Genomic DNA, 16,463 nt, shown 5'->3' on the forward strand with positions numbered 1-16,463 from the left:
GTACCATCTTTTGTAAAACACAGTAATACTGATTTTCTCGGTGCCAAACAGTAGAGTAAGTGTTCCACTTATTGCTCCAACATAGTAATAACACCCGTTGCTTCCCTTCAAAAGAAATAATGTCCTCCTAGAAAGTAATAATGCCCTGTGTGTGCATCCTAAAAAGCAAAAGTGCCCTTATTTTTCACTCTAGATAGTAATAGTTCCCCTTGAAAGTCATAATGTTACATGTGTGCCCTTTAAAAAGTAATAATGCCTATAAGTGCCTCCTTAAAAAGTAATATTGCGACCTGTTTGCCCCTTTGAATGCAATAATTTTCCCCTGCTGCCCACTTACTTTCATTGACTCTATAATGCTGCAACTTAGTGCCTCCAGTTAGTTATGGTGTCTCCACACTTGGTAAGAGTACTATCAACTCAGTATCTGTACCCCCTCTTAGTAACAGTGCCACTTAATTACCCCACTCAGTACTGATGGCCCCTTAATACCCTTACTCAGTAATAGTGCCCTTAGTAATAATGCCCCACACTCCTTATACATGCCCTCTTAATAGTGCCACCACACTTATTATACATACCCCCTTTAATAGTACCCTCCCACTCATAATACATGCCCCATTAATAGTTCTCCCAATCATTATACATGCCATCTTAATAGTGTTCCTTAGTGCTGCCAACCGAATAACAGTGCCTTTGTTGAAAATAAATATATTACTCACCTAAGCCTCATTCCCACACTAAACCGCGCTCAGCATTGCAGCCTATAAGATGACAGAAAAAGATCCCTGCACATGCAGACATGATGCAATGATGTCATAGCACCACCCGTGCAGGAGAGCTGTAGCAGCATTCTTATAGGTTGCAGTGCTCAAGAGGCTGAGTGCTATTTGGCATGGTAATGGGGCTTAGGTGAATAATGTATTTATTTTTAAACATAGGCACTGTGGAAGCATATGGCAAAGCGAGGAACTGACAGCTCCCTGCTCCACCATAGTATTCAACTGCATGAGCATCCTGACAACGCTGATACAATTGAAGGTGGTGGTCACCCAGTGATCCAAAGCAGTGGCCTTCTGATTCAGGGCTTACGTTCCGAGGGCACATCACTAGCAATGCCACTGGTGACTACCAATATGCCTTTTTAGGGCTCGGTCAGACGAACAGATTTTACACGCTGTAAAGCATGTAAACTACGCTTCTATAGCAACCAAGAGGTTGCTATGGAAGTGCTCGCACAGACCCTTTTTAAAAGTGCAGAATCCGAGCTTCTAAAAAAGAACCGACAGTTAGTGCCGACTCGCCTGTGAGCTCTGTGGTACGTGCTGTCCAGGGTGCTTACCATAGGCTCATCTGGCAGCCGTGGAAGCAGGCTGCCCACACAACGGATGTGTGAATGGGCTGCTCCAAGGAGCTAGGGGCAGCCCATTCATGCGCATAATCCCGGCATGTCAGCAGCGTGGTTTACACTTTGCTTAGCAGCGTGTAAACCACACTCGTCTGACCGAGCCCTTACAGTGGTCACTAACAGGCTTAATTTGCCTAATCTGATGCAACACCTTTTTAAAGCACTGCATTAGAATACCAACACGAGTTCCCTGCACCAGAAGGAGCAGGACCCAGCTGTAATCAGACAGCCAGGCTGCAGCTGTAATGTTAGGAACTAGAGAATCTGCTGGTACGTGCCATTTAACTCTTTACATGCCATGATCAGTGCAATCACTACATATAAAGAGGCTTACAGAGGGAGGGAACTCTCTCAGTCACTCGCTGGACCCCTGTAATCATGGAGTCCTAATGGGATGTTATGGCACCCAGAGGCTTGATTATGAACCCGAATCCACCATCTAAAGTGACCTCTGAGGCTCAGAACTATAGGACCATATAATACATTGCAATACTGCAGTGTTGCAGGGTACTCTAAAAATGATCAACTGCAGTGACCTTAAGGACCCCAGTGGGACAAAAATAAGAAGTTAAAATAGTGTAAAAATATAAAAAATAGAAATCAAAAAGGGAAAAGTGCACCTTGTCCCCATTACTATGTTATAAAAATCACAAATTAGTTTTTTCCGTGTTCGCAATGATGCTTGACAAAAAGTTAGTACATTATTTAACCTGCATGATGCATGACAATGAAAAAAACATGGTGAAAATAGCTAATGTTGCCTACCTTGCCTCAAAAAATAGAATATAAAGTAATCAGAAAGTTATATGGATCACTAAATCACCAAATGGTAGCATTAACTCCTTAATATCACGTGGAGCTCTAGGGTTGTATGTGGGATGAGGAGCTGATCCTGCTCCTTACAAAGCGGATGCTGGCTGTCTTTAACAGCTGACACTCACCCACAATGGCTGCTGCTATCCCTTTAAACCAGTGATTTCCAACTGGGGTGCTGTAAGAAGCTCTCAGGGGCGCTGCAGGAATACTGGTGGGCTGCCCGACGTCAAACCCCTGCGGCTACATACTGCAGATGCTAAATGTCAGGGTCCGGCAGTAACAACTTCAGCTAAATGTCCTTCTCGTTGACAGACCCTTTTTAAAAGCACAGAATCCGAGCTTCTAAAAAAGAACCGACAGTTAGTGCCGACTCGCCTGTGAGCTCTGTGGTACGTGCTGTCCAGGGTGCTTACCATAGGCTCCTCTGGCAGCCCTGGAAGCAGGCTGCCCACACAACGGATGTGTGAATAGGCTGCTCCAAGGAGCTAGGGGCAGCCCGTTCATGCGCATAATCCCGGCATGTCAAAAAATTGCATCTATTAGAACTATTGGTTTTCTATGCAGTGTTCACATGTCCATTTTTTAGAGGCACAAGATACTCTCACCTGCAAAAGATGGGACATGCGTGCCTTGAATACACGCCTGTAAGGTTCGTGCTACGCATTAAAGATAGAACTGCACTCTGTATAGCTGCGAGCTGCACATAATTACATCGTGTGAACACACTATTTTGTGCACATGTAAAAAAAGCATGGAGCTTCAGTCAAGCGCATTTTGCACATTTTTTTTGCACACATAGGCGCGCAAAATAACATGCTTGTTAGAGATGAGCGAGCACCAAAATGCTCGGGTGCTCGTTACTCGGGACGAAATTATCGCAATGCTCGAGGGTTCGTTTCGAGTAACGAACCCCATTGAAGTCAATGGGCGACCCGAGCATTTTTGTATATCGCCGATGCTCGCTAAGGTTTTCATGTGTGAAAATCGGGGCAATTCAAGAAAGTGATGGGAACGACACAGCAACGGATAGGGCAGGCGAGGGGCTACATGTTGGGCTGCATCTCAAGTTCACAGGTCCTACTATTAAGCCACAATACCGGCAAGAGTGCCCCCCCCCCCCCTCCCAACAACTTTTACTTCTGAAAAGCCCTCATTAGCAATGCATACCTTAGCTAAGCACCACACTACCTCCAACAAAGCACAATCACTGCCTGCATGACACTCCGCTGCCACTTCTCCTGGGTTACATGCTGCCCAACTCCCCCGCACGACCCAGTGTCCACAGCGCACACCAAATTGTCCCTGCGTAGCCTTCAGCTGCCCTCATGCCACGCCACACTCATGTCTATTTATAAGTGCGTCTGCCATGAGGAGGAACCGCAGGCACACACTGCAGAGGGTTGGCACGGCTAGGCAGCGACCCTCTTTAAAAGGGGCGGGGCGATAGCCCACAATGCTGTACAGAAGCAATGAGAAATAAAATCCTGTGCCACCGCCATCAGGAGCTGTACACGTGGGCATAGCAATGGGGAACCTATGTGCCACACACTATTCATTCTGTCAAGGTGTCTGCATGCCCCAGTCAGACCGGGCTTTTTAATTCATAGACACAGGCAGGTACAACTCCCTATTGTGAAGTCCCTGTGGACCGACAGCATGGGTGGGTGCCAGGAACCCACCGGCGGTACATAAAAATATCCCATTGCATTGCCCAACACAGCTGAGGTAGTAATGTCGTGCTTAATGCAGGTGGGCTTCGGCCCACACTGCATGCCCCAGTCTGACTGGGGTTCTTTACAAGTGGAAACAGATGCATTTATAATTCCCTGTGGACCCACAGCATGGGTGGGTGCCAGGAAGCCACCGGTGGTACATAGAAATATCCCATTGCAGTGCCCAACACAGCTGAGGTAGTAATGTCGTGCTTAATGCAGGTGGGCTTCGGCCCACACTGCATGCCCCAGTCAGACTGGGGTTCTTTACAAGTGGAAACAGATGCATTTATAATTCCCTGTGGACCCACAGCATGGGTGGGTGCCAGGAAGCCACCGGCGGTACATAGAAATATCCCATTGCAGTGCCCAACACAGCTGAGGTAGTAATGTCGTGCTTAATGCAGGTGGGCTTCGGCCCACACTGCATGCCCCAGTCAGACTGGGGTTCTTTACAAGTGGAAACAGATGCATTTATAATTCCCTGTGGACCCACAGCATGGGTGGGTGCCAGGAAGCCACCGGCGGTACATAAATATATCCCATTGCATTGCCCATCACAGCTGAGGTAATGTCATGTTTAATGCAAGTGGGCTTCGGCCCACACTGCATGCCCCAGTCAGACTGGGGCTCTTTAGAAGTGGATACATGTAGTTACAACTCCGTGTGGACCCACGGCATGGGTGGCTCCCTGGAACCCACCGGCGGTACATAAATATATCCCATTGCATTGCCCAACACAGCTGATGTAACGTCAGCTGTAATGCAGGTGGGCAAAAAATTAATTGGATTACACTGTAGGCGAGGGCCCACAAAAATTGGTGTACCAACAGTACTAATGTACCTCAGAAAAATTGCCCATGCCCAACCAAGATGGCAAGTGAAACCTATTAATCGCTTTGGTTAATGTGGCTTAAGTGGTAACTAGGCCTGGAGGCAGCCCAGTTTAACGAAAAATTGGTTCAAGTTAAACTTTCAACGCTTTTAAGAGCATTGAAACGTATAAAAATTGTTTAGAAAAATTATATGAGTGAGCCTTGTGGCCCTAAGAAAAATTGCCCGTTTGGCGTGATTACGTGAGGTTTCAGGAGGAGGAGCAGGAGGAGGAGGAGGAGGAATATTATACACAGATTGATGAAGCAGAAATGTCCCCGTTTTGGATGGTGAGAGAGAACGATGCTTCCATCCGCGGGTGCAGCCTACGTATTGCTTAGGTATCGCTGCTGTCCGCTGGTGCAGAAGAGAAGTCTGGGGAAATCCAGCCTTTGTTCATCTTGATGAGTGTTAGCCTGTCGGCACTGTCGGTTGACAGGTGGGTACGCTTATCCGTGATGATTCCCCCAGCCACACTAAACACACTCTCTGACAAGACGCTAGCCGCAGGACAAGCAAGCACCTCCAGGGCATACAGCGCGAGTTCAGGCCACGTGTCCAGCTTCGACACCCAGTAGTTGTAGGGGGCAGAGGCGTCACGGATTACGGTCGTGCGATCGGCTACGTACTCCCTCACCATCCTTTTACAGTGCTCCCGCCAACTCAGCCGTGACTGGGGAGCGGTGACACAGTCTTGCTGGGGAGCCATAAAGCTGGCAAAGGCCTTGGAGAATGTTCCCCTGCCTGCGCTGTACATGCTGCCTGATCTCTGCGCCTCCCCTGCTACCTGGCCCTCGGAACTGCGCCTTCTGCCACTAGCGCTGTCGGATGGGAAGTTTACCATCAGTTTGTCCACCAGCGCCCTGTGGTATAGCATCATTCTCAAACCCCTTTCCTCTTCGGAAATGAGAGTGCAAAGGCTCTCCTTATACCGTGGGTCGAGCAGTGTGTACACCCAGTAATCCGTAGTGGCCAGAATGCGTGTAACGCGAGGGTCACGAGAAAGGCATCCTAACATGAAGTCAGCCATGTGTGCCAGGGTACCTGTACGCAACACATGGCTGTCCTCACTAGGAAGATCACTTTCAGGATCCTCCTCCTCCTCCTCCTCAGGCCATACACGCTGAAATGATGACAGGCAAGCAGCATGGGTATCGTCAGTAGTGGGCCAAGCTGTCTCTTCCCCCTCCTCCTCATCCTCCTCATGCTCCTCCTCCTCCTCCTGAATGCGCTGAGATATAGACAGGAGGGTGCTCTGACTATCCAGCGACCTACTGTCTCCCCCCGGCTCTGTTTCCGAGCGCAAAGCGTCTGCCTTTATGGTTTGCAGGGAACTTCTCAAGATGCATAGCAGAGGAATGGTGACGCTAATGATTGCAGCATCGCCGCTCACCACCTGGGTAGACTCCTCAAATTTTCCAAGGACCTGGCAGATGGCTGCCAACCAGGGCCACTCTTCTGTAAATAATTGAGGAGGCTGACTCACACTGCGCCGCGCAAGTTGGAGTTGGTATTCCACTATAGCTCTACGCTGCTCATAGAGTCTGGCCAACATGTGGAGCGTAGAGTTCCACTGTGTGGGCACGTCGCACAGCAGTCGGTGCACTGGCAGATTAAACCGATGTTGCAGTGTCCGCAGGGTGGCAGCGTGCGTGTGGGATTTGCGGAAATGTGCGCAGAGCTGGCGCACCTTTCCGAGCAGGTATGACAAGTGGGGGCAGCTTTTCAGAAAGCACTGAACCACCAAATTAAACACATGGGCCAGGCATGGCACGTGCGTGAGGCTGCCGAGCTGCAGAGCCGCCACCAGCTTACGGCCGTTGTCACACACGACCATGCCCGGTTGGAGGCTCAGCGGCGCAAGCCAGCGGTCGGTCTGCTCTGTCAGACCCTGCAGCAGTTCGTGGGCCGTGTGCCTCTTCTCTCCTAAGCTGAGTAGTTTCAGCACGGCCTGCTGACGCTTGCCCACCGCTGTGCTGCTACGCCGCGTTACACCGACTGCTGGCGACGTGCTGCTGACACATCTTGATTGCGAGACAGAGGTTGCGTTGGAGGAGGAGGAGGAGGAAGGTGCTTTAGTGGAGGAAGCATACACTGCCGCAGATACCACCACCGAGCTGTGGCCCGCAATTCTGGGGGTGGGTAGGACGTGAGCGGTCCGAGGCTCTGACTCTGTGCCGTCAGGGAGATTGTCCACGTGTCTGTTGTTAAGTGGACCTTGGCATTAACCGCGTTGGTGAGGGCGCGTACAATGTTGCGGGAGACGTGGTCGTGCAGGCCTGGGACGGCACATCGGGAAAAGTAGTGGCGACTGGGAACCAAGTAGCGCGGGGCCGCCGCCGCCATCATGCTTTTGAAAGCCTCCGTTTCCACAAGCCTATACGGCAGCATCTCTAGGCTGATCAATTTTGCAATGTGCACGTTTAACGCTTGAGCGTGCGGGTGCGTGGCGTCGTACTTGCGCTTGCGCTCAAACTGTGGCGCTAGCGACGTCTGGACGCTACGCTGAGAGACATTGCTGGATTCGGGCCGAGGACAGCGGAGGTGAGGGTGTGGGTGCAGGCCAGGAGACGGTAGTGCCTGTGTCCTCAGAGGGGGGTTGGATCTCAGTGGCAGGTTGGGGCACAGGGGGAGAGGCAGTGGTGCAAACCGGAGGCGGTGAACGGGCATCGTCCCACCTTGTGGGGTGCTTGGCCATCATATGCCTGCGCATGCTGTTGGTGGTGCCTCCCCAGCTGATCTTGGCGCGACAAAGGTTGCACACCACTGTTCGTCGGTCGTCAGGCGTCTCTGTGAAAAACTGCCACACCGTAGAGCACCTTGACCTGTGCAGGGTGGCATGGCGCGAGGGGGCGCTTTGGGAAACAGTTGGTGGATTATTCGGTCTGGCCCTGCCTCTACCCCTGGCCACCACACTGGCTCGGCCTGTGCCCACACCCTGACTTGGGCCTCCGCGTCCTCGCCCGCGTCCACGTCCTATAGGCCTACCCCTACCCCTCAGCATGGTGTATTACCAGTGATTTGATTTCCCAGGCAGGAAAGAAAGTGGCACAAGGCTGCACTCAACCGTAGCTGGTTGCGTCTGATTTTTTTACGTTCTCCACGCAGCACACACGTACCCAGAGCCCTTAGGACTGACAGAGGCAGGGCAAATATACTTTCTTCCCTTTTGTTTAAAAGGATAGGCCCACTGCGTCTATTCACTGAATAATAAGTTTAATAACTGTGTTGCGGCCCTGCAAAAGTGTCACAGAACTTTACTGTTGCAGAGTTATTAACTGTGGCAGAGCAGGTATTTCCCAGGCAGGAAAGAAATTGGCGCAAGGCTGCACTCAACCGTAGCTGGTTGCGTCTGATTTTTTTACGTTCTACACGCAGCACACACGTACCCAGAGCCCTTAGGACTGACAGAGGCAGGGCAAATATACTTTCTTCCCTTTTGTTTAAAAGGATAGGCCCACTGCGTCTATTCAATGACTAATAACTGTGTTGTGGCCCTGCCTACACAATTCTGTGCCTGTAGTATCAATGCAGGGTGCAATGCTCTGCACCGCCGATTTTGAGGAAAAAAAAAAAAAGGAACACAGCTAACAGCAGCCTGCACAGTACTCCACACAGTTAAATGTGGCCCTAGAAAGGACCGTTGAGGATCTTGAAGGCTACACTCACTCCTAACACTCTCCCTGCCTAAGCACCACTTCTGTCCCTAATACCGGGTGCAATGCTCTGCACTGCCGATTTTGAGAAGAAAAAAAAATTAGCAACACAGCTAACAGCAGCCTGCACAGTACTCCACACAGTTAAATGTGGCCCTAGAAAGGACCGTTGAGGTTCTTGAAGGCTACACTCACTCCTAACACTCTCCCTGCCTAAGCACCACTTCTGTCCCTAATACCGGGTGCAACGCTCTGCACTGCCGATTTTGAGAAGAAAAAATAAAATTTTTCCACTGATAACAGCAGCCTGCACACACGTAGATGTGGCCCTAAGAAGGACCGTTGGGGTTCTTGAAGCACCACTTCTGTCCCTAATACCGGGTGCAACGCTCTGCACTGCCGATTTTGAGAAGAAAAAATAAAATTTTTCCACTGATAACAGCAGCCTGCACACACGTAGATGTGGCCCTAAGAAGGACCGTTGGGGTTCTTGAAGCCTACACTCACTACAAACACTCTCCCTACAGCAACTCCAATAGAACAGCACTGTCCCTCAGCTAACTCACAAGGCATGTGTGGCGAGCCGCGGGAGGGGCCGATTTTTATACTCGGGTGACATCAGATCTCCCCAGCCACTCACAGCAGGGGGGTGGTATAGGGCTTGAACGTCACAGGGGGAAGTTGTAATGCCTTCCCTGTCTTTCAATTGGCCAGAAAAGCGCGCTAACGTCTCAGAGAGGAAACTGAAAGTAACCGGAACACCGCGTGGTACTTGTTACGAGTAACGAGCATCCCGAACACCGTAATATTCGCACGAATATCAAGTTCGGACGAGTACGTTCGCTCATCTCTAATGCTTGTCTGACTATGGCCTTAAAAAGTAAAGTATACCCTGAACAAAGTATTTAAAACCCACAAGGCAGCAAGGAAAAGCTAAAAGATAACGCCTTAACCAACAAATAAAAAGCAATTAGAGAGTCATTTACACTCTAAAATGGTACCAATGGAATCCACAAGATGTCCTGCAAAAAAGGAGCTTTCACACAACTGTGAAAATGGTGGCAGAAAATAATTTTATTTTCTTCTAAAGATATTTTAATTTTTCAGAAGTAGTATAGAGGGGGGAACACAGGCAGTATGGGAATAACATGTGGAAATCAGTTATTAGAAATGGGGTGGGGCGGTAAGGTGGTTAAGGGGTAGAGGTAGAATGCGCTAAGCAGGGTGTGATGTGTGTTCTGCTGCAAAGTACTGGAGAGAGTCTTTGCTGGTGTCTCACCTGGTTCAGCGTCATCCCTGCAATTGAAAGTCTTTCTATAGCAGTGCAGTACAAGGAGGTACAGTGATCAACTGCAATACTGGTGAAAGCCGAGCCTGCTCTAGAGATGATGAAGGTGAGAGATAAGCCAGTTGCCTTGCCTGTGACAGGAAGCCTGGAGGCCACCCAACCCAATCAGCCAACAAGCAGAGTAAGGCCCCCTGTCCCCGGGCATTGCGGTATCCCGCCCGGGAGCAGGAGTCGGCAGACGGATCTCCGCTGTCAGCCTCTCTGGAGGTTGACCGCGGAGAATCGCTGCAATTCGCAATGATTTTCTGCTCGTGGACACAGGGCCGGTGCTTTCCATAGCAATGCTATGGAAAGCTTCAGATGGCATGATTCGCCGGCGATTTACCGCCAGCGAAATCACACCCATGGACAGAGGGCCTAAGTCTAACCCCTCCTATGCTTATCCTTGTCTGAAGCAGAGTTGCTGCTGCCAAGGACTCTGCTTCACTACCAAGGGCATCTTGAGGTTCTAGAGTATGGTCCATAAATGGTACCAACCTCCAATAGCTTCCGAAAGCTGTGTCAGATACTGACTGCACATGATCAGCTACACTCAAGGGACCTGCAATTTGCAAGAGATCTGCAATTGGCTCTGTAACTCACAACCCCGTGCTTTGTGGCTTGACAAAGACCAGGAGTAGACTGGTCGAAACGTTGCAGCCATTTTTATGATGGAGGAATAGAAGTTTTTATATTTTCTATTGCATCCAAGTGCTGCATCTGTACTATACTTCTCCCATTGTATGGGGATGTAGAATGTTAATACTTTCATGGTTTATAGTACAGAACCTACCTGTCCCATTCCAATGCTTTCCTCTATAGACAGTACACTATGTAATTTACACAATCTACATATACTGAATACTTCAATGAGGATATAACTGATATTAAAATGTAACCTTACATGCCAAAAACTACAAGTTGTAGAAATACTACACAAACCAACAAAGTCATGACCTTTTTGTGAAGTGTAACAAAATTGAAGAATGAATTTGCTGACATCAAATATGTGCCACAACTTTCTATGTAAATATAATCCTGTTTTGGTGCTGATCCAAAAAAAACGAGCATAAAAGTGAATGTGTAGTCTATAGCAGGGGTCCCCAACTCCAGTCCTCAGGGACCACCAACAGGCCATGTTTTCAGGATATCCTATCGTTAGAACACCCGTGGCAATGTCTGAGGCACCAACAATAATTACATCACCTATGCAACACTGGGGAAATCCTGGGAACATGACCTGTTGGTGGTCCCTGAAGACTGGAGTTGGGGAACATTGGTCTATAGCAACCAATATACTCACTATTTCTGCTTCTTGGTCTTGGTCAATGCCTTCACATTGTCATGTTATAGTCTTCAGAAACATATCCCATGAGGTTTCCTTACATATACAGCTTCAACCAAGGGCCATTTTAACTCATTGTTGGGCCCAGTGCAATGGTGTCATGGGTGAGTCCCTCCTCCAGATATGATGGGTAGATATTAGGAAACAGGTAAGGTCCTCAACATCGAGACAGGTGATGGGGAGAGCCAGATTCAGATTAAGGCAAACTTTCTTCATACCTTCCAACATTTGTAGGAGAAAAAGAGAAGAAAAGCCTGCAGCAGACACTTTTTTAGATCATGCCCTTTGTATCCTCAAACAGTAATTGTGCCTCTTAGTGACCCCCACACGGTAATAGTGCCCCTAGTGATCCTTTCACAGTACTAGAATACATCTAAATAATATACAGATACCAGTACAGTGCAAGTACCTCAAGGGATCATGGGTGGCATCTAAACTGAATTGTTCTCTTTCCCTTTTCTTCTCTATCCAGGCCCACAGCACCATGATGGCTTCTTTTGAACATAACTTGTTTCTACAGAATTTGACACACAGGCATCTTTGGTTACTTGCTTTTCAACCACCCTCCCTATGTTTTCTCAGATAGTAATTAGGCCTGCCAAAGTAAGTGCTGTTTTTAGTGCTCTCCACACAGTAAAAGTGTCCTGTTTTATGGCCCATCATAAATAATGTCCCTTTTCTACTCCCATTAGTAATTAATCCCAATTTCTGCTACAATAGGTAATAATGCAGCTTTTTTTCTGGCCCCAGAGGTAATAATGATTCCTTTTCTGCCCTCATAATTAATAATGCTGTCCCCCCCCCCTCATAATTAACAATGCAGACTTTCTGCATCCATAATTAATAATGACCCCTTCCTTCTCCCAAGAGTACTAGTGTCCCCTTTCTGCCCCCATAATGAATAATGCGGGTTTTTTTCCCCCTGACTGAGTAATAGTACTCCCTTTCAGGCCCCATTCGCTTTTCTGCCTCATAGCTAATGCCATCTTTTCTGCCCCCATATTAATAATGCCCCTTTCCTGCCCCAATGAGTAATAATGCTCCCTTTCTGCCCCCATAGGTAATGCTGATTCCGCAGCAGATGTCACACACTTCTCAGCATTAGTGTCTGTTATCATAAGGTGTAGGGGATTCATCATGGGCTGTAGAAGGCAGCCCATGAGAGCTAGTAAAGGCACATTAAGCAGGAATAGGGGGCGGGGAGGGGGGGGGGGCACACTTCCATATGAGGTTTGTGTATCTAGAAGTTAGTTGTAAACTACCTTTTAAGGAACCTGAAAATGAATTTAAAAAATGAAGATTGCAGCCTCATAATTAACACAACTTTTCTATACTTAAACTAACGACTAACTTATAGTACTGTATGTAATATGGGTCCAGAGCCTTTAAACCTAATCTTTCTCATAAACTGCTCAGTAGGGAGTTTACTGGTAGCAACCACTCTCATGGTCACCCATGGTCATCATTATAGTTCACACAAGAGTTAGGCTGGAATTAAACATGCAGCTCTTGATGCAGTTTTTTTTTAGGTAAAGTCATGTGTGAATCATAATGGAAGAAAACATATAAAGAAAATATGTATTCCTTTTTATGTATCACTTCAAAACTGTATCAAGAACAGCACTAAAACTTCATTTGAGAAGAGTACCTCCCTACATATAGCATCGGATAGAACATGCCATGCATTCCCCTTGTATAAATGAGGACCTATGTAAGGGCCTCATATATCTCTATGGGTGCTGCCGTGGGCGTATGTATAGGAGGCGCAGGTGGTGCCGTTGCATATGGGCCCAGGAGCCCTAGGGAACCCATAAAGTCTCTCTTCCCCATATTGCAAACCAACACTATCAATGAAGCTATATAGTTGGGGGTGCAGTTCTAGATTTTGCTATAGGGCCCAGCAGCTTTACGTTACGCTTCTGGGTGCCGCTATCATGGCTTTATCCAAAACAGATCCGCAACTCAGCCGTATGTATGCATCATTTGGATTTTTGTCACCAAGAATAGAAACGGACTGCAGAGGAGGAAACAAGAGGAAAGCTTAAGATTTTGGCTATGCTTTTGGGGAGTAAAAGATAAAATGTGCATTCTGTAATATCCATGTAGTCTTCATTATACTGTATAATAATCCTGATAATATCCTAATAATGTTCCCTAATACACAGGGAGAAACCGTAATGCGCTAATACATTCTCGCCAGCCCCGTTGTTTAAAACAAATTTACATATTTTTTTTTTAATTCTTAGCGCTCTTTGACTTTTTATGATTTCATTACAGTTGTAAATGCTTTTAGGGGAATCGTTAATAATTCCCTAAGTCTGTGGAGTTGCACACTTCTTCCTTGATGGATTGTACCGATATTCTTTTTTTTCTAAATAACATTAAAGACTTATAAATCAAATTATAAGTAATAATTACTTCTTGCCTTCGAAGATATGAACTGCTGTTTATTAATACAATATTTCAATGCTACTAGCCAAAGAGGAAGCCGATTTAAATTGTTCCCTTAGGAGATTTTCAACCAGATTACAAATCCTCGGGTTACATAACTATATTTATATACTACTGAAGGCTGTGTAATAATATCTGTTATAATCTCAGTGAGCAAGAAGAATATGCAAATACTGATGAGACTCAACCCTCAAGACTGAGGCCTCAGTCAGATTGGTGTTTTTATGTGCGTATGTTACCTAAATTTGCATCTATATAGAACCAATGCTTTTCAATGGCAGCTGTCATATGCCCCATATCTACCTGTGCACAAAAATGCTCAGCGGTAAATATAGGACAGCAGATTTTAAAACGCAGGTAACTACAGCATCTGTCTTTTTTGGATGCAACAGCATTCAGGTGTTTCACTTTGCGCTCAAAGGTGCCGGCGGCAGCAGTGCTGACTCCATTGAGAACATTCAGTGAAGATCGCGATGATCTGGCACACTGTGACAGCTGTGGCAGAGGATCGCAATGTTCTCCCATTGAATTCAATGGAGCCTGCGCTACAGCTATTGAATGACAGCTGAGAGCTGCATCTGATTGGTTACAGTGCTCAGCCAATCAGAGGCAGCTCTTTCAGCAGATGGGGATTTTAAATCCCCACCTGCTGAAAGCACTTCAGAGCAGTTCAGGAGAAGACCTGGCTAGACGCGTCTGAGCCCCGGCAGCTGCAGAGAGGTGAGTAGTATATATTTTTTACACATTTTAGGGATAATTTTCAGGAAAGGGCTTATATTTAAAGTCCTTTCCCGAAAATCACTGCAGGGCTTGCCAGCAGCCCATTGCTTTCAATGGAGCCGGCTATAGTGCCAGCTCCATTGAATTCAATGGGAGAATATCATGATCCTCTGCTACAGCTGCTGTAGCAGAGGATTTCTTCATCTCCGCAGGGAATCCCCTTCTCACTGGACACTGTGACAATGCTGTCACAGTGTTCAGTGACAAGAGGACTCGCTGTGGAGATGAAGAAGTCCTCTGCTACAGCTGTGACAGCTGTAGCAGAGGATCGCAATATTCACTGTATGTCAATGGAGCTGCTGCTGCTGCCACCGGCCCGATTGACCAAAGATGAAACCCCTGGATTTGACAGTATCCAGGGGTTTCACATCCATGGAATCCCCTGCTGCAGCTGTCACAGCTGCAGCAGGGGATAGCAGGCAGCGCAAAAATGCGGCCAAATGCATTCATTTCTGTGTGACGCCTGCTTTGTTAGTGTGAATTTTTGTGTGTTTGCAGTCTGCGCACAAAAAATTTGCACGTTAAAACACCCATCTGACTGAGTCCCTAAGCCTATGTCAGCACAATATGCAGTAAATAGAACCCATTGATTTCAATAAATTTTCACACGCATTTCGGTACACAGCATGCTCTATTATCTTGCAACTTTGCGTTCAAAAATATCACGTATTGAACTAATTACACTAATAGCCCATTTCAATGAATAGGAGCATAATTCTTTTTTTTGCGCAAGCCAATGTGTATAATTTGCCCATGCAACATATGGGTGGTAATGGACGTGGTCATGCAGATATTTTCCCGCACGCAGTGCGTTTTTTTTCCACGTGAAGAAACGCGCGGATCTCCACTCTGACGGAGCCCTAAAACATGCACATGCGTGTCAATTGCGCAAATACATGGCGCAAATGCACATGTAAATGCACTTAAAGGTCGTGTGTGGAAGCGATACACAGAGAATAGAACCCATTGATTTCAATTGGTTAATTCCCATGTCCTTTTTTACCTGCGCATTTCGATCGCACAAGAAAACCCACAGCATTCTCTATTTTCCTGCGCATTTACACATCCAAAGTTCCCATAGAAGTCAATGTGGCTGTGCAAATTTGCACAAAATGTAGAGTGAAACCGTGCATAATTGCGCAGGAAAAAGAACACAACAGCAACCCATTAGACTAATGAATCATTTCAATCAGTGTGTATTTTTGTGCCAAATGAACATGCTTTATGGGGCACAAAATGTACAACAAAAGACTCGATACGCATGCAAAAAAGCATTGTTCACTTCGTAAATATGCAGTGCTGAGGAGCACACAAGCGCACATATGCTCGTGCGAAGGAGGCCTTAGTATATAGGCTGGACTAGGACTAAAATTCAATCTTAGCATCATCTTGCTGGATGCTGAATGTGAACTGTGTTTAAGTGCTTGTGGGTTGCAGGTAATTGCTGCAAATTGTCTTCATACATTAACAGCACACACACTGCTCTCATCTGTATTCAGATCGGAATTGGAATTTCCCTCCAGGTACATTTTGACTGTTCTTGATGGAAGGCAGGACTGTATTTGTGACAGAGACCTCTGTGAACCCAGTGAAATGCATGAAAGCTGCAGATTTAGGATATTTTCCCTTCCTTCTGGTTTCTGTAATTGTACATGTTCTCTCTCCATACTTAGGGCGCCTACCCACTGGCGTTTGTGATTTTCGTGCGTGAAAAACGCAGCGTTTTCCGCGGCATTTTCGCGGCTTTTTCGCGCCTTTTCCGTTAATTTCCATTGACATTCATGGGTCCATTAAGAGAAAAATAAGGACACATATGCAACTCACAGTTCCTATGTTAAAAATTGCAACGGACCGAAAAAAAAAACGCAAGTGGACAAGAACACATTCTATCCTAATTGCTCTTCAGAAAAAACGCAAAACGCAAAGAAAAAAAAATCGCAAGTGGGTAGGCGCCCTTACTGAGTAGGTAGGTACTTCCTGTTGTAAAGAGCTGTGATGTGCACACTAAGACACGTAGCGGAATTGGTGCGGATATTCTGCAGTGGATAATCCGCACCAAAATCAGCGTCAATTTCCACATCAAAAACCACATCAAAAT

This window comes from Eleutherodactylus coqui, chromosome 4 (assembly GCF_035609145.1).
Source record: "Eleutherodactylus coqui strain aEleCoq1 chromosome 4, aEleCoq1.hap1, whole genome shotgun sequence".
Taxonomy (NCBI): Eukaryota; Metazoa; Chordata; class Amphibia; order Anura; family Eleutherodactylidae; genus Eleutherodactylus; species Eleutherodactylus coqui.